General features: G+C 38.4%; 1 protein-coding gene across 3 annotated transcripts in view; it reads left to right on the forward strand.

Annotated features, from left to right (window-relative positions):
- PRKCE (protein kinase C epsilon) overlaps window positions 1–21,894 on the forward strand; it is a 300,022-nt gene that overhangs the window by 224,249 nt on the left and 53,879 nt on the right. The window lies entirely within an intron of this gene.

Here is a 21,894-nt window from a genome sequence, read left to right on the forward strand (position 1 = left end):
TAAAAATCTCAATAAAGTGTCATAAAAGTGTCATCCAGCTGATGTGATCTTTTTGGACTTCAGCAAAGCTTTTGACATGGTTTCCCATAGGACCCTACTGGACAAAATGTCCAGCATACAACTTAACAAAACCATCATACGATGGGTGAGCAATTGGCTGATGTCCAGGGCTCAAAGGGTTGTGGTAAATGGGGCCACATCTGGCTGGTGGATGGTCACCAGTGGGGTCCCTCAAGGCTCCATTTTAGGGCCAGTCCTCTTCAATGTTTTTATAAATGATTTGGATGTAGGACTAGAAGGTGTTTTGAGTAAATTTGCCGATGACACCAAACTTGGAGGAGTTGTGGACTCGGATGAGGGTGGAAAGGCCTTGGAGAGAGATCTGGACAGATTGGAGAGCTGGGCGATCACCAACCACATGAAGTTTTAACAAAAGCAAGTGCCGGGTCCTGCACGTGGGACGGGGCAACCCTGGCTATACGTACGGACTGGGCGACGAGAGGCTGGAGAGCAGCCCCGCAGAGAGGGATCTGGGGGTTGTGGTTGACAGCAAATTGAATATGAGCCAGCAGTGTGCCCTGGCAGCCAGGAGGGTCAACCGTATCCTGGGATGCATCAAGCACGGCATTGCTAGTCGGTCGAGGGAAGTGATTGTCCCGCTCTACTCTGCGCTGGTGCGGCCTCACCTCGAGTACTGTGTGCAGTTCTGGGCACCACAGTACAAAAAGGATGTAAAACTGTTGGAGAGTGTCCAGAGGAGGGCGACGAAGATGGTGAAGGGCCTAGAGGGGAAGACATATGAAGAGCGGCCGAAGTCACTTGGCCTGTTCGGCCTGGAGAAGAGGAGGCAGAGGGGGGACCTCATCGCAGTCTACAACTTCCTCGTGAGGGGGAGTGGAGAGGCAGGTGACCTACTCTCCGTAAACACCAGTGATAGGACCCGCGGGAACGGTGTTAAGCTAAGTTTAGTCTAGACATCAGGAAGAGGTTCTTCACCGAGAGGGTGGTTGCACACTGGAACAGGCTCCCCAGTGAAGGAGTCACTGCACCAAGCCTGTCTGAATTTAAGAAGTGCACTTAGTCACATGGTCTAAACTTTTGGGTAGACCTGTGCGGTGCCAGGAGTTGGACTTGATGATCCTTATGGGTCCCTTCCAACTCAGTATATTCTATGATTCTATGAAAACTGAATTATGTGCCACCAGAAAAAGTTGAAAAGAGTCGTGGTGTCCCTAGAATGGTTATTTCCAAATTACTGTTTCTAATCGTGTTAGGTCTTAACGTAATTTAGTGCTTTGTGTGGTTTTTATGTGTCTGGAACAAAGGTTTTCTTCCTATTCTGAATTCAGTGAGAGTGAAGGGCTTTTAGAACTTTGTAAAGTTTTAACCAGGTTACAAATGACGAGTGATTGAGTGAGTATAGTGTAGAAATTTTCTTGTTCTGCATACCAACTAGGAATCACGTCAGAGTATTTTCTCTTATCTAGCTGGGGTAGAAAAAAAGTTCTTTATCCTATCTAACAGTTTTACTTCCAGTCCACATCAAATATAAGATAGTAACCATTTGTGAAAACAGGAATGAAAAAAAAAATAAAAAAAGAATTCTCTTGAACTTAAGAGAGTCTCAATTTCTGTGTAGTATAAAGGCTTGAATTGATTTTTATTTTGTCTTACTCAACTTCATGTTTGTACATAGTACTGATACTAGATAGTATTTTCTATAAAAGTTTACTTGGTCAATATCAAATACTGGTAAGCATAGTACATCACCTTCATAGCTGGTCTAAGAAGGCATAAGACCATTGATTTAAGTGAGCTTTGTCCTGTTTGTCCTGCTTGTAACCGGTGAGGGTTTTTTTGTTTGTTTGTTTGTTTTGTTTTTTTGGGTTTTTTTTTGGTATGAGATCATATTACCAAAGCCTTGCCAGGATCTTAATTCCATGCTGGAGTTAGATTTGTAGAAGCTTACTACATCTTGTGACCTCAATTTACTTTAACTTGCATGTTTTCTGCTCTGGTAAGACATAAATAAACCAGCTCTGAACACTACACAAGAAACAGAGAGCACAGTGCAGCTCAGGACACTTCCATGGCCACCCATTTCTGAAGGGTAAGTGCCTTGTCCCTCCATAAGCTAAGATCATTCTGGCAAAGGCCCAGCAACTCATTGTGTTGTGATGGAAAGAAGCATTTGGAAGCAACCAATTCACTGTCCAGGATGTTAAATATTTATTCACTAAAACAAGACTACATTTAAATATGGTGAACGAGTAACTTAAGCCTCAGCAAGGAAAAAAGTGGTCAGGCTCCCTGTGCTGGCTAACACAGTTTAGTGAATATAAAGGGCAGAGAATATTTAAACCAAGCTGTCTCACTCTATTTTAACCACCACAACCTCTAGTTTTAGCATAATTAAACTTAAGTGGATTTTTTTCATCATTTCCTAACAGTAAGCCTGAACGGGCATCTTCCTGGGTTTTATTTCCGTGCTCTGGTAATCTCATGTAATGGCCCCAGGAAGGCCTGAGATCCTTCTTTTGCTTGCCCTAAAGGGGCTGCCTTAAGGCCGTAGAAGAAGTAGGTTGAAGTATAATGTGCTCCTGCACTCAGTAGGTGGTGAATGGACCCATACTGATAGTTGCCAGACTGCCTTCAGGGCTCACTGGAAAACCTTTGATATTACGCTGAGTCTCTTTTTCTGGTGGGGTGGATTTAACAAAAGTTTGGTGGCTGGAGGAGAAGGGCATCTGCTTTCAGTCAGCTGTGGAGCATTATATCGTTGACATAGGGTCAAAATAAATTATTTTGTATTTTAGAGTTTATTGGGGTGTAGATTGCTAAATTTTAAATTTAAAATGTTCAATAAGAACAATTATTTTGTCACTACTGTCTTGATAGGAGTAAGACTGTTGTCTTACAAGTAGGGAGAATATAGGAGCAAAATAAACTGAAGATTATGCTGGCCCCGATCCCTCCGTAACATGAACTTAAGTGGAAGTTCACCCCAATGCTGCACTGATTACAAAAGCAGAAAGAATTTATAAGGCAAAAGGAATGGAATGGTAGCACAATAGTAGTACATTGCTTGTGGTGTCAAAATGCTAGCTAGGCAGTGCATGAGAATGGTGCTTTAAATGATACTTAAGGAAAGGATTTCCTGCCTCGAGTGAAGGAACTTTCCTCATTCTTATGACAGCTTTGCTGCAAAAGGTGTCTTACAATTGAACTTTCTGGACTGAAGATCTTCCCTTCTGCTCTGCTCTTGAAGGACTTTTAAAATCTCTTCATATCTGTAGAATTTCAACAGTAACGCAACGTGTAAACTGCTGTGCATACCCACAGAAAATGCAGATCACTTAATATGTAGTCCGTGTGCTTGCTCACGTGCTGACTTAACACTAATGAGAAGAACTTGATCTGAATACTTTGACTAGAAAGCACTTTGAAGTTAGCAAACCAACATCATCCTAAAAAATAACCTCTTAAATACGGGTGAAGGTCTACATCTAGCAAAGTAATTAAATAGCAGCAGGTTAATAAGTGTAGAAAGAGAAATAGGAAACAGAAAGTTAAGAGTTTTGTTCCTGTCTCACTCCAGCATCATGTTTTTGTTTTATTTCCTGAGCTACGGCAGCTGAAATAATTTTATTGTTTTATTCCTGCACACTACAGACATAGAAACATGTTTTGATTGGCTTTGAAGTTAAAATGCAAAAAAAGCCCACCTGATGGGGGAATTGAAATATTTTTTCTAAAAGGCATTTGAGGTTCTGTGTGTCAGTGTCAAGTCTGAAATTTTGCTGTGTGCACTAAGTGAAACAAAAAGTGTTCCCATGTTACAAAAGAAAAAGACACGTTTTGAAAAAGATTTCATAAACAAAGGTGGTCATGCACTGTTGTAAAATTACATTATATACATTATACTAATGTAAAATTACATTATATACATTATACTATTACCCTTTATCACTTTCAGTTTCAAGTATTCTCTTAGGAGGATTATCTTGAACAACCATAGTTTTCCAATACGTTGTCTGAATCTGTGCATAGAACTTGAGTTGGTGTCAATATGAGTACTTTGAAAGCCAAAAAAAAAAAAAGCTCATATTCTGGGTTTTTCTTTGGTTTCTTTTTGTAGATTTACTTTTTAATCTGCAGTTTGAAATTAATTCATCCACGTAAGTATAAATCCCTGGCTTTGTTTTTAGTATTTCAATGTGATAGGTACACATGTATGGGTAAAAGACCTGGTAAAAAATTAGGTCCCATTCTGTAGTCAAATCTTTTCGAATTGACCTTTCAGTTGATGCAGACAGAATCTGTACATCCTTCTTACTGGAGGGTCAGAACCATAATGAGCTTTATTCATAACAGGATTTTCTGAAGCTGGGGGGTGGTGGTGTTGTTTTTTTGTTTTTTAATACTCCACTGCGTTCTTGAAAGAAGGGCCTTTTAAAGAAAGTGTGTGGTTGATAATGGATTTTTTTTACTACATTTTTACATTTTATCTGCTTTGTTGTGCATTAGACAATGCCATAATTCATTGATAGATGCAGAGGAAAAGGCTTTGAAATTTTCCTTCAGAGTTGAAAAACTCAATACACACAAGTTATGTGACCCCTGTTCATTCGTTGTTTTTTTTCCAAATGTGGTTGTTTAAATATTTTCACATATTAATGTTATTTTGTGAGCACGAAATTAAAACTTTTCAGTGCCAAGAATGAACTGAAAGCCTGAAACAAGGTAAAGTTCTGTTTATTTTCCAAAACATGACCTTTATATTTTATGCTTTCAGTCTTCTTTCAAGCTGCTGCATTTATAATTTCAGTCTTTGTCCTGATGATGCCTATATCACCTCCGTTATTGCTCTTTTAAAGGATCACTATAATAATGCAATCATTCTTTATATATGTTGCTATCTTCACTAGGATAATGATATTTTTAAAAATCCATTTTGTGTATGCCTTCATGTGTACATGGAATGTATTTGTGTGTATATGTAAATACATAATGTAAGGTTTTTGTGGTAAACTGTGAAATTACGAACTGTGCTACCAGGTCAGATCAGCGGTCTATAATGCATGAAGTTGCTGCTGACACCATGTGTCAGCGTCCAAAGACGCTATTTAGAGAGAGCATGTAAGTGCCATTTTCTGCAGTCTGTTCCCTTCCTACTCCACCAGCATCCAAAATGGTACAAGGATGTTCAAAGGGACTTCTCTGCCTTAGTCCTTTTACTACCTACTTATGGAGCTGTTGTCCATCACTTTTTCTAATCCCTATTTGAAGCAGGTGGTAGTCTGCTTCCACAGCTACAGCAGCAAATTCCTGAAGTTGGCTAATCACTGTGTGAACTTTTTGTTTGTTTCTTTCGACTCCCTGTTTTACTACCTTCACAAAGTGTCTAAGTTCTAGTATTGCAGGATTTTGTTTGCAGCAGTTCCATATTCAGCTTATGCACCATCTTTGCGATTATGTTAATCTCACTTATATCCTTCCTCATCCCATAAATTTTAGTCACCTATTGTAAGGCAGCTGTTTCATCCCTGTGATCATTTCAGTTACTCTTCTCTGTACTCTGCTTTCCTCCACTGCATCTTTTTTTTTTTTTTTTGAGTCAGGAGGGCCAGACCTGCATATGATACTCGAGATGTGGGAACACTGAAATTTTATGCAGCAGTAGACCAGTACCCTCAGTCTATTTCTTTCTGTTCTTACCAATGGTACCCAGCATTTTGTTGTCTTTTTTGAGTGCTGCTGTACCTTGAGGCAGTGATTCAAAGAGCTGTCAACAAAAACACAAGTTGATTCTACAAAGAATTAACTCTCAGTTCGAAGGTCAGCATCATGTAGATGTGGTTTCAGATATTTTCCCCTCAAAGGAAAATATTTTCACTTATCTGTAGTGAAGGTCCTCACTGCCTTTTTGACCACACAGTTTGAATAGTCCTTTTCATGTTTCCTTTAACCATTAGCATAGCATCGGACTACTTGAAAGAGCTTAGTGTGAGCCACAGATTGCACTGTTCCCTCCCTTCTCCAAGCCATTGATAAAGATGTTGAATAAAACTGCAGTCAGAAGTGATTGTTTGTGGGACCTGTGTTTGTGGGACTGAAATACTAACTTGTTAAGGATTTGTTAGATGAAATGTTTGTGCTCATGTATCAAGTTATTTTTATGCCAATTCCTTTATTCATAAAGAACTTCCCTCAAGAAAATTTCAGTCTCCTTTCCTTATTCTTGCCTTATTTTCTCTAGATGTTATGCCGCACTGACTTGTGCACTCTTCCTTCTTCCTTCTGCATTTCCTCAGCTAATTCTTAGAGATGTTAAGAATATTTCTTTGGCTACCCAGTCACCTGCTTCAAATGAAAAGTGCCACATGAGGCATATTCTTATAGTGTTTCCTCTAACAGAGAGTTTATTGCCCTCTGTTGTGCTTGTCAGTGTGTTGGACTACCTCACAAGCATTCCTGAGTTTTGGTTCAGACTAGAAATGCTGCTGTCAGTATTATTTTACAGATGTAGAAATGGAGTGCAAAAAAAAAGTCAAGAGGCGATTTAAGTGTTGTTTTTCTATGTTCACTTGGGAAAGAAGAAAGTTGTCCTCGCTGTTGTTCCTGGTGAAATCTATCTTTACATTGGTATTAGGGTATGGCAAGCATAATGGGTAGAGGTAGTTCAGGATTAGGCTGAACCAGTGTGCCACTGTCCTGGATGATATTGGCCCATTTGTGCCCTTTGTCTTGAGGCCCTTATTCTGGGTAAGAGAGAAATTGCAGTCCATTGGGCAGTCGAATTTCCACTGTAGGTGTCCTGTACTCTTATTATTGCAAGTAGGAGTTGGTTTGAACTTGAGTTGACATTAGCCCCTCATTTTTACAAGATGAATAAATAAAAAATAGTTTTAAGGGGATTTTAAATCAAAGATTTGCTGGAATTGTTGAGCACACAACATTTACCAAACTTCCTGAACCATGGCCAGGTTTTCATTTCTGAGGTTAATTCATTCTGTTTGGTTGCAGTATCTGCTTGTAAGGTCACCAGATGGCTGAAAGTTTTGTGGCAGTAATAATAACAAGAAGTTAATGTAAATTGAATGTTTCCACCTTGTACTTTCTCTCTCTTGGGCTTTGGATTGCATTACACTTTCTATTCAACCTGAAACTAAACTTTTCTGACCTGGATACATTCTCTCATCTCCCGAAGTATTTTTCAGAAACATCTTTCTATACTTGCAAGAAAGAAGTACCACTTAAGCTACTTCAGTAACTGTCAAAGTAGGAACTTTACTGTATTCATGCACATACGCATTCCTTTTTCAGTTTATCTTATAGTGAAACACATTCTGCAAATTCCTGATGCACACATCTTTCTTTTTTATGGTCATTCTCCAGAGAAGTAAACTGCCAGGCTATTCTGTAATCAACTTTGATGTTGCAATAAAAGCTGTGATCTCTAAAGTTTTTTACCTTTAACCAGTTAAAGAACAAATCAAAGAAGCAGATTTCTAGATAATTTAAAAAGAATACAGACACGGTAGATAAGTTGAAGTCTGTGTTTGCTGTGCATCAAAACACTTGCCTGCCACAGGAAGATAGAATTTCATTGAGCAGTTAGCAGGCAAACTTGACTCAATTTGGGGATCTTATCAAAAAAAAAGAAATACAAATTCAAAATGTGCAGATATTTGCACATACAAGCATGTATTCACAGGACTATGGTTTTAAGTCCCCCATGTTCCAGTATGGCCTGAGGCTGTCCAGTGAATGTACACAAGCTAAAGGCTCTCTACTTATGTGACTCCAGGCAGCAGGTGCAAGTCTGACTGCACAAAAGCTTTGCTCAAGTCAGAGGTCACTGGCTGCCGGTAATGTCCCAATAGCATCACCTGATGTGTGTCCCCACTCCTTGTTTCAAGGGGAGGGAAACTTGTTGGTCCAGTTTTAAAACCTGCTAGCATTTTACTGGGTCTTAGAGTGAGTTCAGCCTTACTAAATCCAGAGTAAAGTCTTCATCGATAACCTGAAAGGCACTCGCCATCTACAATCAGCTGAGGCATCTCGCCCTCCGCTTTTTTCCCCATAGCAGCTTGGCTAGTCATGCAGGGGACAACCTGTGCTTCAGGCAGATAATATTCCTGTTCCTGACATTCCTGGGGATCACAGTGTACCAAACACTGATTGCCTTCCTTTGAGGGGTATAAATTTAATCACCATTCATTCGTATTTTTCCAAGTCTTTGGAAGTAGATGCCAGGCACTGAGGGTGACCCAGTGCAGAGGCAGTGTTGTTAATGGGGTCCATCAGCAGCCTCTGATGTGGTGAAGGGATGAACCAGCCCCAGGGTCCTTCTGGCAGCCAGGCTAGAGGCACACCTTTGGGCACAAGTGAAATGGGCTGAAATGGAGCTCCTGGACCCATGAGCAGGGCTGGAGGATTGTCACTCCCAAAGGAGGCTGGGCACGGACATTAGAGGCTGTAAGTGCCCTCAGGGCCCTATCACTAGCCATTTTAAAATTACAAAGGGGATTAAATGCTAAATGTGGTGCTACAGAGGATGACTGCTCAGTTCAGGAGACGGTCCTGTACTGAAGTAGTCCATCAAGGTCCTCATCTCCCTTTATCAGTTCATGCAATAGCTCTGTATGTGTGCTGCTCTCTCAGCATTCAGTGTATAGGAAAACTTGTGCACACTTTAGTTATTCTGAAGCGGATATATTTATTTGAATTTATATTAATTGTATGAAATGTAAACTCTTTTTAGTCTTTAGTTATATGGTTGTAATTTCATTATCCCTTTTTGTTGTTTTTTGTTTTGTTTTGTTTCAAGTTTTTTGCTGCATGAGACCAAAGCAAAGCATGAAACATTGTGTGTGTAATAGTGGTGCGTACAAGAAACATGAGAGAGCATGTGAAGGTTAAATTTCCCTCTCTGGCAGCTGCTCTACAGCAGAGCAGGTTATCTGGTTTCTGCTTAGCAACAGAGGCTCCACAGGGATTTGTTCAGAACATTTACCCAGGGTGGACGATCTGCCCATACGCTGCTCTTCATGCTGACCTCCATCTCCAGATGACCAGGGAATTTTGATGATGATGTGTTTCTGCAGGGAGGTTTAAGGAAAAGCACTGAAAATCTTTAGAAATTCTCTAGATTATTATCTATTATCAACATGTAATTAAACTGTTACCAAGAACAGTATAGGAGTAGGAAAGGTGACATAAGATGAGAAAAGGAGAGGACACAAATTTGTGTTTGGTCTTGCACCAAGTATAAGGTTAGCAAAAGGTCTTTTAGTCTGTCTCTTCCTAAATAGCCTGATTCAGTGATAATTTTGTGTTGATCTCTCAGAATGAAGAATACACTTTTTGAAGTGTAGATGAGCATCCCTTTCTTTGCTGCAGTCAATGCAGTGAAGCTTGCTCTGAGGGAAATAGGCTGGGCTCCCATACAACTGGGGCTTGATACGTGCACTCCCTGGAGCTTAGCGCCATGAGGTGGTTCCTGAGGCTCCAGCAGCAGCATTGCACCAGCCCTCAGCAAATGCTGCACGGCACTGAGGTTGGGCAGCAGATACCCTGCAAGCACTTTTCCAAGCGCTGTTTTGAGTAGTTGTCTCACTGTTTCTCCCTGTCCATCCTATCTCTACCCCTTCTCAGAATATACTGGCCCCCTGTGCAGAGGAGCTTTCAGTCTGTTTTGCTAAGTACAGCATCAGTGCAAAGTTGCTCTGTCGTTGAGTCTTGTTATGGTACTTTACAACTAATAGTAGTATACATGTGCACTCCGCCTGCTTCTTTGTATATGTGCAGTCTGAAGGATTGAACTTGAATATGAAGAAATGTGGATCAACATGTTATCGTGCATATCACTATTACGGTAAAATGAATTAATAGCTGCAAGAAAAGAAAGGTCCTGAAAGAAAAGCTGGAATTAGATATTTCTGAATAGAAACATTCCTTAATTTACTTTAGAGCTGCAACATATCTATTTTTGCAGTCATAATTATTTTGTTCTGCCTCAGCTGAGTTCCAAAAAGAAAGTCTCTTTGGTAAAACTGCAAAATAATATGTTGTTTTTCTTTCATGTGATTGGAGACACAGTTACTCATAATAATGTCTCATTTTTAAGGAACTTGAAATCAGGCAAGTTTTTGTTAGTACAAATGCAACTATTTTTTACTATTCAGAACATCATGTTCAAGTAAATTGTAGAATATGAGTTATTTCTGGCATCTAGGGCATAGTTTGTGAACTGATATGACAGTATCTCATATAAATTTTCCATCTGGATGATTGCAGTGCAGTAGAAGTTTTTTTGTTGTGTTGTCAAGCTAGAATCAACTGTTGTCACTGGCTGACCTTTGTTTTTGAGTACGTGGGAACATTACTGAAACTCTTCACATCATAGAGAAGAGCTGTTTCTCTGGTAGTGAATATCTTTATGTTGCCAAAGAATTCATTCATCTACTTCTTTTGAATGGAGCACAGGATTCCCTGTCCTCCCCCACTGCAAACTTTCTAAAAGTACAAATGAGCCAATTCCTTACCACTTCATCTCACAAAATGTCCTATAGGACATAGTCAGTGGCCTGGTCTAATGAACCAAAAGTTAGAACATCAGGTCCTGAAACAAGGCCAGAGAATGCTGTAATATTGCTGAATACAAAACATTACGCACCAGTAAGTGAGTCAGTGAATCATCTTACATTATTTTGCTTAGTGCAAAATGATTGAGTTGGTTATAATAGTAAGGAAGTGTGGAAAAATGTAAAGGAATGCTCTGATGGGAACATTAATTATGAATGACTTGATGAATGCAAGGGAATTGCTAGCCAGCTAGAGACTGGAAAATTATCAGTGCTAAAGATTAAAAAGCTTGTACTGAGGAAATAGTAGAGGACCTATATTTAATGCTCATATTTTGCTTCCTGAGTTTCGTTCAGTGATTCCTCTCCAGAAAATAAAAAAAAATTAGCCGAGAGGAGTACTAGTCTTTTTACCCTCCCCACTTTATTGCTGAGACAGAAATAACAATTTAAAACCAGTAAAGGATATCTGGTAGGGAGTGTTTCTGTTACACAGAAGAGCAACGTAAACGTATTATATAAGCAGTACATACACGGGCTGGCACTACTGCGGCACAGTTTTCCAAAGCCCATTCCCACATTACAGTTAAAGAGGTTTAAAAGCTCTCAGAGAATTCTGAAATTTCTTAGTAAATGCAATAATGTTCATGTCAAGCTTCTATCAGCCAAGCTAATTTGTGATACAATATATCAAATAGATTGTGTGAACTAATTTTGAATAACCTTTTGTACTCTTCTGCGATGCTTTCTTTTCTTCCACAGTGTCTCCTACTCTGGTCAAGGGCAAGTACAATTTTGAGCTAGAAGAAGGGATGGATTTTTCCAGTGCCAGATTCTGTAGCGCAGGACAACTCTCCTTTGTTGCAAAGGCAAGGATTTGTTGTTGCATAAGGAGAAAGGAAAATCCTGTACATCTGTGCTTTCTTTTCTTACGAATTTTTTATCTTTTTGGTGATTTCAAAAGTGAAATTCTAATTCTGAGAATGTATACACTTAGTGTAATTTAAATATGAGGTATGGTTAAGTATTCCTGCTGTAGTGCCTACTTTAGTTCAGCATGCCTCGTCCTGATATACTTGAATGGAAATCATACCCAACAGAATTACTTGTCAGGGTAGCTTTAATACAAGTAACTCCTTGCTAAAGGCGTTGTCATGTCTACCTGTCTGATGAATGATGGGTTCCTTGATCTGAGAAAATAACTTCTGCATTTCAGTCAGCTGACTGCAACCCTAGAAACAAAATGTTCTACTGCTATATATCATCCCTGTGATATAAGGACTTGTCCACTCAGCTAATTACTTCCAATTGTTTGTGTGTTTTGTTTTGTTTTGTTTTTCCAGCTGTAATGAATAATTTCTCAGAAAATGGTTGCTGGATGAGTATTTTGTCCCATCATTTTCATTATCTTCCTTAACTGGGTTCCTTTTCCTTGTGATAACATTGCTGCTAGGCCAACTGGCTGCATTCCCCAGAGATTTCTCTGTTATTTGTGTAGCATCTGATGAATGTACTCAAAGACATAAACTAGATGCCCAGGTGACGCAGAAAAGTGGAAATTATAAATACGAGAAACCTTGCAGAAGCAGACCAGGGTCTGAGGAGAGACCTAGGATATGTGCCACCTCTGTCTAAGCTCCTTGGTGAAATATCAACAGGTTAAAAGTTGCTCTAGAAGTTCTTAAGTGCCTTCAGAAACTATATAGTTAGTTCTAATTGGAAGACAGTGTTTATATTTTTCCTATAAGAATCAGAACAAAGGAATATCAATAGCTGCCTACACATTGTAACGTTTCCCGCATAATGACATTTTGTGGGCTTGATATAATTTTCTGCAATATGCATCAGGCCATTAAATGAGAGGTCTTTAAAATTATCTCACCAGAACTATTCTTCTTTCCAAACATCACTGAAAGAAAATGAGATCAAAGAATTTCATAAAAGGCTCTTCTCGCAGCTTATCTGTCATCAAATGAAGGTATTAGGGAAATGGCCTGAGAAGCTTTTCCTACTTGATACCCCTTTTGAAGTGACTAGAACTACAAAACTCACCATTTCTGCAGAGGATTCCAGTTGTGTTTCTCCCTTTTGTGGGAGGAAGGGCACGAAAAACCATACTGCACCAGCTGGCACACTTCTGGGGTCCCTGCGCTCACCCCAGCCTGTGCCTGGCCTTTCAGGGAGAAAGAAGGGAACAGCCCTTCCCCTCTGCTTGCCTTGGAGCTCGTGGCTCCCAGCACTGCAGCTTGGGGCAGAGAATGGAAGATTGGCATCAGTTCCTAGGAAAGTCCAGTGAGTAGAGAACACTTCTTTCCTGGATAATTTGGGGTTAGAGATGGAAAGCCGGAAGTCTTTTTTTTCAGTTGATTTCTAAAGTTAAATGGTAGGGGACAGAGTTGATGAAATGGCAATGCACATAACTTGTTCTGCATCTTCATTGCAAGCATTTGGCTAACAAATTCCACATTTAATTCTGATCTAAGCCCCATCTGAGTTAAAGACAGTCTCGCCATTAAACCCTGTAGATACTGTGTCAGAACATTAGGCATTGTATTACATATGTAGCAGAAAACATTCACATAGGCAGAACGCTTAATATCCATCAGTGACAGGGAGGAAAAAAGGAATTATTTTTTTAAAGTGGAAAGTAACCATAAAAATGAAAATGTTTATGCTCACATTATGATATTTTAGAGTTATGATAACAAAATGTTGATCTATTCAAGAAACTCAGGTAGAGAATTTTATGTCATATTCCCACTGAGTAAAATGAAAGCCATAAGGGGAGCAGGCTGACAACTCTCCACCCAATGTTTTGTGTTACATTGAAGTAGTCTAAACTTTATCATTTTAATAACAAGATTAATGAAATTGTGAACCATGTTTTCTTTTTACTTGACCTAGTATGAGTCTGGCACACCAACTAATATACATAGTAAACTCAGTCAAGATAGTAATCTAAAGAATTAGCCATTTGGAAAAAAAGTAGGAAGACTGTTTTCAAACATAAGGTATTTGTAGTTTACATGGGAAAAGGCATTGTGTAAGGAACTTAGCTGTCATCGGTTATTCTACTGTACATGACTGTCAGTTGCAGTTTCCAAGGGTATAGGTCTTATTCATATCCATACCTTATCATACTCCAAAACCTATAGTACAGATGAGGACCTGTACATTTCAAGAGTGATGCTGAAGTCAGTGGATCTTGTTGGTCACAGTAACGTGGGATTAGATTGTTTGAATAATTGAAATAGCCAACTAAACTTTGGGAATATGCTCAGGGAATAACCAAATGGTACAGTTTTTCACTGTTTGCAAATTTGAGACGGACAGGCTTCTCTTCATTTTGGACAGTTTTAAAATATTGGATTTGTCTTTGGAAAAATCATTAAACAATACTTCCTTTCCGAATAACAGTCAAGGTAAAACCTAATCATTCCTTGATATTTTTTAAAGAGAATAGGTGATTCCTACATGTCCTGGCTATTTTTTCCTGCTTTGAATTGTAAGTTGTAGTTTCCATAGTTCTATGGCCTATTGCCTGGGCATAGCAGTTCCCCTGTACCCCATCCAGCCAGTTTATCTCAACATATATAGATTAGCTATATTTTCCTTTTTGAGTAGTGCTATGGGATGCATTAGGGCATGAAAAACATGCTAAACCCCACATTCTGTTCTAGGATCAATTGATACTCCGCAGGGAGGCAATATAAATCTTCCATGACAAGAGCAACATACCAGGCCTGCTTTATTAAGATTAGAGATCTCAGACAAACATCTTGCTTAAAAACCCTTTTCGAATGACTCACGTTATAGGTCAGCAAATGCTGCAATGCAAGTTTTTATAGTAATGCAGTGTAAAGGTTTTGAGAACCTCTGTACTGATTCTGAAAGCACTGTTTGGAAACTAGTCATTATATTCAATTTGTAGCTTTTTCTGGCCCTTTACATGGCTTGACATGATAGGGTGGAGAGTGTTTCAGGAGAATTATTTCACTGTCTCAAGGAGGGCCAGCCATCCTTGAAACTATTTTCCAAACTTCAAACAAACTGTTTGTTTTTTATCCCACAGGCTCATCATTGACATGGTATCTGAGGTCTATATAGAGTTGAAATATTTTGCGATCAGTTTGTAAAATCAGAAAAAAGAATCAGTTCTTTGCATGAGAAACAAAGGGGAAAGCACTGCAGGGTTTCTCTGAAGGCAGTATATAACTTGCAGCACAGCTAGGAATTGATATTTTGACTAAGGTAAGCACAAGAAGTAATGCAAATAAGTTGCAGTAGTGAAAAGAGTTTCCAGTGGTATTTTCTCAAGTATTGAAGCAGCCTGCCAATGGAGATCGAGGAATCCTTATCAGTGGTGATTTTTAAGAGCTGGTCAGAGTAATTTCAGGAATTGATGCAATTTCTAGGTGACTGTGTTTTTGTGGCCTGTGAGGCAGAATAGGTTCAAGGAACACTTTTCACTGCTGATGTCTCCTGACTGAGAAGGGAACAGGACATTTCTGGCACAGCAGGAGATCTTCTGCAGTGCAGTGTGGACAAACCTACTTCCCCTCCAGCAGACCAGACTAGCGAAGACTTGCAGCTTCTGCTTCCAAGTCTTTCTGGGCCAAGTGGAGTCCAGTCAGCAGTGCCATTCAGCTGTGCAGTTTGATTGCTGGCCCACAGCACCCAGAGACAGCCTTGTGACACTGAGGTTAGTCTCCCTTAGCTTAGGTACAGCTGAATCTGCCTGCCGGCTATAGCATAAGCTAAATGACCTTGCAAGACTTCTCCATCCAATTTTGTGTGGTTCTCTGACCCTCCAGTCTATGTCTTGATTTTGAGGGCATCCTTTTTTTCAAGGAAAAAAAAAAAAAAGTATTCAAAATTGAATGCTGGGAAAAGCTGAGTGAAACTGAGCAATAATCCCTATCTATAATGGTGTGCAGCAACTTGAGAAAAATTTGAATTGTCCAGTTGACAAAAAAAATACCTTTCTTTTTTTTAAGAGGAAGATGCAAATATCCCAAATTTGTAGTCCTTGTGAAGTTTAAGATAGCAGTTCCTGTGTACGGGTCATTTATTCCACGAAATGTGGGATTCGCAGAATTTGTTCCCATCTTATTTGGAACTCCATGAAAGCATTGCTACAAAACAGGAAAAACATTACAATTAACCCTGAGAATAAACACTGAAGTCAGAGATAGATAAGGTATCATAGTGTCTTGTTGAAGATTGTTACTGTAAACTTCAAAAGGGAATTAAATGGAGAGAGTTTTTTGTTGTTTTCTATAATGTTATACCAGGTATTTCTCTTGTTTTTGTGTTTATTCTTCCTAGTGCTGGGATTGTGGAAGATGAATCTACCATTCTGGTTAGTCTTCTGCTCAGGGTGTTCAAGGTTTTCATTTAGTTTTGCATACAGTGTGCCTGTGCAATTTCCATCAGAAGCAGGAAATGTTTATTCAAGTTCTGAGGGGTGGGACAGTTGCTGCAGTTTTAGGTAATTTTAAACAAACTGTTTGAGCATCCTGTTTAAATAGAGTTAAGTAATCACAGTTTTGTACTAGTTAGAAAAGAATTCTATACATGCATGATATGAATAAAATATCATCTTACACAGCATACCAATGATGTGATATATTTATCTGACTTCTTGTGCAATAAAAGTTATATCTTTGACTTTTGTTTTGGTAACAAGTTTACTGGCAAAACATATTCCATTACGTAACAGTACTCTATTAGAAAATAAACTATTTTGTATTTAAATTCACCTGTTTTTAATACACATACTAATTTCCCTGGTGTTTCCAGTAACCTTTGGAGAAATCTAATTCAAATATGACTCTCTTAAATTGGGAAGGAAAAAGTATATTCACACAAACAACTTAATTTAGGGATCTAGTGAAAATCAGGAAGAAGTTATTCATACCCAATTTTATGAGAAACATAAAAGAAAGAAAAAAATGGTATTTGGAGTAGGCTGATAAGGTTTATCAAGTGTGAATTTTACTCAAGATGTACGTTTGATGCCTTTTCTAAATTCTGTACTTTTAAGTGTTGCAAGGGTTGAACTGAGAGACAAAAAACAGTAGTGAAAAGATTTATTCTCAGACTTGTAACGTAGATGTACATCTCATATTTGAAACTGGAAGACAGATTATGTGTGGGGTTTTTTGTTTGTTTGTGGGTTTTTTGTTTTGTTTCATTTTTCTATTGGGTCCCCCAGCTGATAGGACTTGTTTGAAAGAAAAAAAAAAGGAGTTTGTACTGTTGAGATTGCGAAAAATCATTTTACTTGGCTTTATGTCTACCAATGCATTGTCTTTAAGCTACATTCTAATGTTAATGAGATTTTAATTGGAAAACAAACAAAGGACAGACAGGTTAATGGATAACAATTTTAAAAAAATCTTTAAAGGGCTCCACAATAATTTATGTAAACACTACATCAAAGTCATTCCGTGTCTAAGCTTTCATACAGGGGTTTACGTAGAAGCCAGTTCCTCAACAATGGTATTATTCTACATCTGAACAACTAATAGACTGTATAGTGTCATCTGTTAAATCAAAATTGATTGGCAAGATTATCTGGTCTTACTAGTAGGAAGGTCTTAGTCATTAATCACAGCTTCACAGAAAGGAGCTAAATTGAGTCTGTTATGTCCTGAGAGTTTATTATTTTTGATGTTTCTGGAAATCATCCCAATTTTCCCAAGTAAAAACTTACACATTATTCCAAAATATATAACAGGTAGAAGCTCTGCCCAATGGAACTCATAACATCTAAAACGAAATAAATGTACAGTGGTGACAGCAGGAGGATGGCACATAATATATAGGCTAATATTAACAAAATGTGTATAAATACAATCAGAGAAAGCAGTTCTGAAGAGGGTAATGGGTAACAATCAGAATAAACAGTAATTTGTTAGAAACATTTGCTGTAGAGCTGAAAGATGACTGTTTTGAATTCCAAGGAGGATGAAAAACAAAATTAGGGCACAAATGCATTAGTAGAATGAGAGAGAATATGAAATAAAATTTCTAGTTTAAGTGACAAGTGGCCTTCTTCTCCAGAGAGTGATTGCAACAAAGAATAGAGGAGGGGGTTCTTTTGAGCTCAGTTCTGAAAACATAAAGCATGCAGAAGGATATCTCATTAATAAAGTCAACAGGTGAGACTTGAATAATAGAGGTGTTAAGACAAGCAGTCATACACTTTAATTTGGTAGTTGAAGCCACAGTCAGAAGATACTGTGAAAATGCAGAGTAAGGTTGAACTTTTTTTTACTTGACTTCTAGCCTGTTTACCCGATGTCCCCTTTTAAAATCTTTTACCCATGCTCTCTGCTCTGGTTTTCTTTCCATTTATTATTTTAAGTATTCTCATTCAACCATACCTTTTGAGAAACTCAAGGAGAAGCAGGTATGATTAAGGACTAAAATAAACTCTGTAAAAGAATCTAATTTCTTCAGAAAACATATTGGCTTACCTTGCAGTACTTTTGTGCTTTATAGATGCCAGGAGAGGATTAATCTACAATGTCTTTGTTTCTGATTTTTCCTTTTATTTCAGTTTATATAATAAAATAGTTCCCAGGACTCCTTTACGTTTATTTTGTTCACCAAAACATGCTTCTCAAATGTTATGAAAATTAAGTGCAGAAATAATGCAGTCCAAATTGAACCCATTCAATTTTTTCTTGGAACACGATCAAAAATAAAGCCATAACTTGTATCTCATTTTTAACTGAGTAAACATTGTGTTGTTCCTTAATGCGTAATTCTTCAGGGTGTTCACACTATATTCTCCCACTTAAATACCTGAATATATCCTGGTGATACATGTAGCAAGATGTATATAATATATATAATAAGGCATAATTCAGTTGCTTCACAACTACTGTTAGAGGATGAAATCCTGTCTTCATTGAACTCATAAAGGTCTTGGATCGCACTGTGTGCATGCATACATTATGGCAGAAAGGATATATTCAGAGTGATAGGAGCCTGTATTTTGATCATTACCTTCTGATCAAAGATGAGGAAAAAATTTAAGTATCTATCAGAAATGAAAATTGTGTCTTTGTTGTAGTAGTTGTAAGAATCAGAAAAAAAAAAAATAACTTACCAATCTCAGCTAATATTCATAAAATATTCTCTCTTCTCTTGAATCTTATTTTTATGTAAATTTGGGTGCCAACGGATCATGTCATTGTCCTGACCAACAGAAAAAAAAAAAAAAAAACAGTAGCTTTAGGAAAGCAGCTTTTTATAAGGACTAGGTATATTTCATTCAAAAAGATGTTATCTTCTAGTGTTGAAACATTGGCCTGCTGTGCATGTGCATGTTGTACCTCTTTTATTTACCCCATGTTAGTGCTTGAGAATTAGTATTTTTCTCCTCAAAAAATCAAACCCTTTCCCAGACTCATTACAGAGAATAGAACCGTCAAAGTTGTTTTGGTTTTGGTTTTGTGTTCGTTGGTTGGTTGGTTGGTTGGTTGGTTGTGTGGTTTTTTTTTGTTGTTTGTTTGTTTTTTTCCTGTGAATTCTGATTAGGAAGCTGAAATGTGTACCCAGGAAAGCTAGAGAAATGACCTGAAATAAGAATATGTAGCAGAAAAAAAATGCAACAGCATAGCAATATCAATCGTAGAGCTATGACTTGCAGTTTTACTAGGTATACTTTTGAAGAGATGGTCAACTAAGCTGCAGAATCTGACAGAATACTATCCCCTCACATGAGAATGATATATGCATAGTAAGAAAGATGGGAAAAAGGAGAATAGCATTGACCAGCTTTGGTAATGGAGCTGCTGCTAAATATTTGCTTAGACTGTCTAATGACAAGATATTCTGCTAAACAGTCCACGTGTAATTTTCAGTTGGCTAAACTGGAAATTTCCTACAAAGGACTGAACCAAAATAAAGGAAGTTGAAGTTTGAACTAATATCTAAATTCTGATATTTAGAGTCAGCAATTAGGTATTTGGTGAATGTCACAAAAAATGGCTTTGTCTGGCTAAAACATTGAAATATTAATGTAAAAATGATTAAATGTGTATCCTGATAGGTTAGGAAATGGCCCTGGTCTAAAAAGTCGTGCAAGCCAGCCGTTATTTTTGTGCACTGTCACTGGTAGTTGGAAGAGTGGTGGTATCACCACTGGGAGCAGCAGCTCCCAGCTTAGTGGCAAATTGAATATCACCATTTGGGAGTCGCAGCTGTAAAACATAGCACAATTTCTTTGCATCAGCATTGTTTTATACTTACGATATAAGTGCAGAAAAAGGGTAGCTACACAGGCCATGAGTATGGCTGCTCAGGGGAATGTGAATTGCAGCTTCCTTTTCCTGTTGTGCCCACTCACATAGACTGTTGACTTTGGAAAGGTTAAAACAGCAGTGTAAGAGGGTCCAATTTCAGCAAGTGTTAGAAGTTACTTTAGCCAAATGTTAGTCAGACTCTCCTCAGCCGTCAGTCCAAATAGTTTTTGTGCTTGAAACAGTGCGCTGTATCTTTCCATGTAAAATTGCAATGTGTCGCAAAGGGACACTTGTGCCAGAAGTACTCATCAGAGGTGCTCTGTCACTAGTGCACTGATGAGGACCCTAAGGAAGGCCAATGCCTGCATCTTCTTCTTAGGGATATTGTATCCTCTTATATTAGGCTACAATACCAATATAGCTGAAGTTTTGACTTACTCTATTGCAAAACTGACTGCATTTTTTGTTATCCTTCGGTTCCAGCTTCTGAAATCATAAGACCATCTGAGAGCTATCAGATTTTCTTTTAAAAGGAAAGCTCTAATTCTCTCAGGAGTTCCAGAGAGGAATCAGACATGATACAAGGACCTGTATTTTTGCTTAAAGCAAGCAAAGAAGGTGATCATTACACCCTACAAAAATGTCAAGAGATCCGCACCATGATTTTGACAGTTTCATGTCAGTAATACAGAGCATTGCAAAAAGAATAAAGACATGGCTCAAAAGCCATGCTCTTTTGAGTTTATGATACAACCAGAAGCTTTGATACTATTCTTTAGTAGGTTTTTCTTAATACAGAATGGGAAGAAAAATTTTGGAAAATGTGCCAATACTGTTAGCAATGTTTTACCAAGAACGCCAATCCACCTGGATTCTGAATTTGATCCAGTCTGCCACTTGTTGTGTTCCCAAGATATACGGATAAAGGCATGAGGCTTTTTTTCTGCATCCTCTTTCTGTAATCAGCAAAAAGTCAGCAAAACGTATCTAGCCTCCTCCAGGAAACAACCCTGATAAGTATAGCATCTAGGCACTTAATGAGCTGGATTAATGCTTGTGCTTAAGTTTAAGCATATTTTTAAGTAGTATGCTTTGAATCTGAGCCCTAGAGTAGACGATTAAAGAGAAACGGCAAACATTTTTGATTTCTGGGCTCTTTTCTATAAACTGTGTAATCTGCAGGCTTGGATTCACTGGTGGGAGGCTAATTAACTTCCGTCTTGTTGGATTTGTCTGTCCAAAGCAATGCAGCATCGTCTCCTTTTCTTCAACCCTGCACACCAGACACCACAAGCCAAAGCCAAACTGTAGTGTTGCATGGAAGTTGGAGAGGGGCTCCGTTACCTGAAGCCCCATGTTTGCAGGCCTGTGTACTGTGTGGCTGGAGAAGGACATGTTTGTTTCCCATGAGCTAATGCAGACCAGGCAGTGTGTGCTCAGATCCCTTCCCACATCACATGAGAATTATCTCCACCTCTGTCTAAACTCTTGTGCATGAATGTAGATATTTAACAGTACAAAAATAAAGAATCTGGAGGTAGGCTTACAAACCAAGGGCCAATGGGCAAAGAGCTGAGGATTTAGGACTGTTAGTACAGATTAGCGAAATCTGTGCAAATGAGTAAGAAACAGTTACAAAAAATAGGACCTAAGTTATAGCTAGTGGATGAATGTCATTTCTTTGCTTATGCCTTCATCTGCATTGTCAGTTTAAATCCTAAAAGTTTTAAGATGCCAAGCACATATTTGATTTACTAGTGTTCTCATTTCTGACTACTTTGCTGAATGCTTGAATTTTGGATTATTTTTTTTTTTCTGAAACATGCCAAAAGGGGGTGGTTACCTGAGAATCTCAGTTACTGTTTGCAAACAAAGTTAATTTTTGGTTCTCCATGGAGTAAGGCTTGAAAACTTGAACTTCAAAATGGTAAGGATCAGAAGCAAATAAAGCTAACTCAATGTATATTTTAGTAGTGTAATTATATTCCAGTGTCTTATGAGATTATGAGGCAATTTAAAGTTATGAGTGTTTGGGATTGGCAGCA

Source organism: Anser cygnoides, chromosome 3 (assembly GCF_040182565.1).
Source record: "Anser cygnoides isolate HZ-2024a breed goose chromosome 3, Taihu_goose_T2T_genome, whole genome shotgun sequence".
NCBI classification, from domain to species: Eukaryota; Metazoa; Chordata; class Aves; order Anseriformes; family Anatidae; genus Anser; species Anser cygnoides.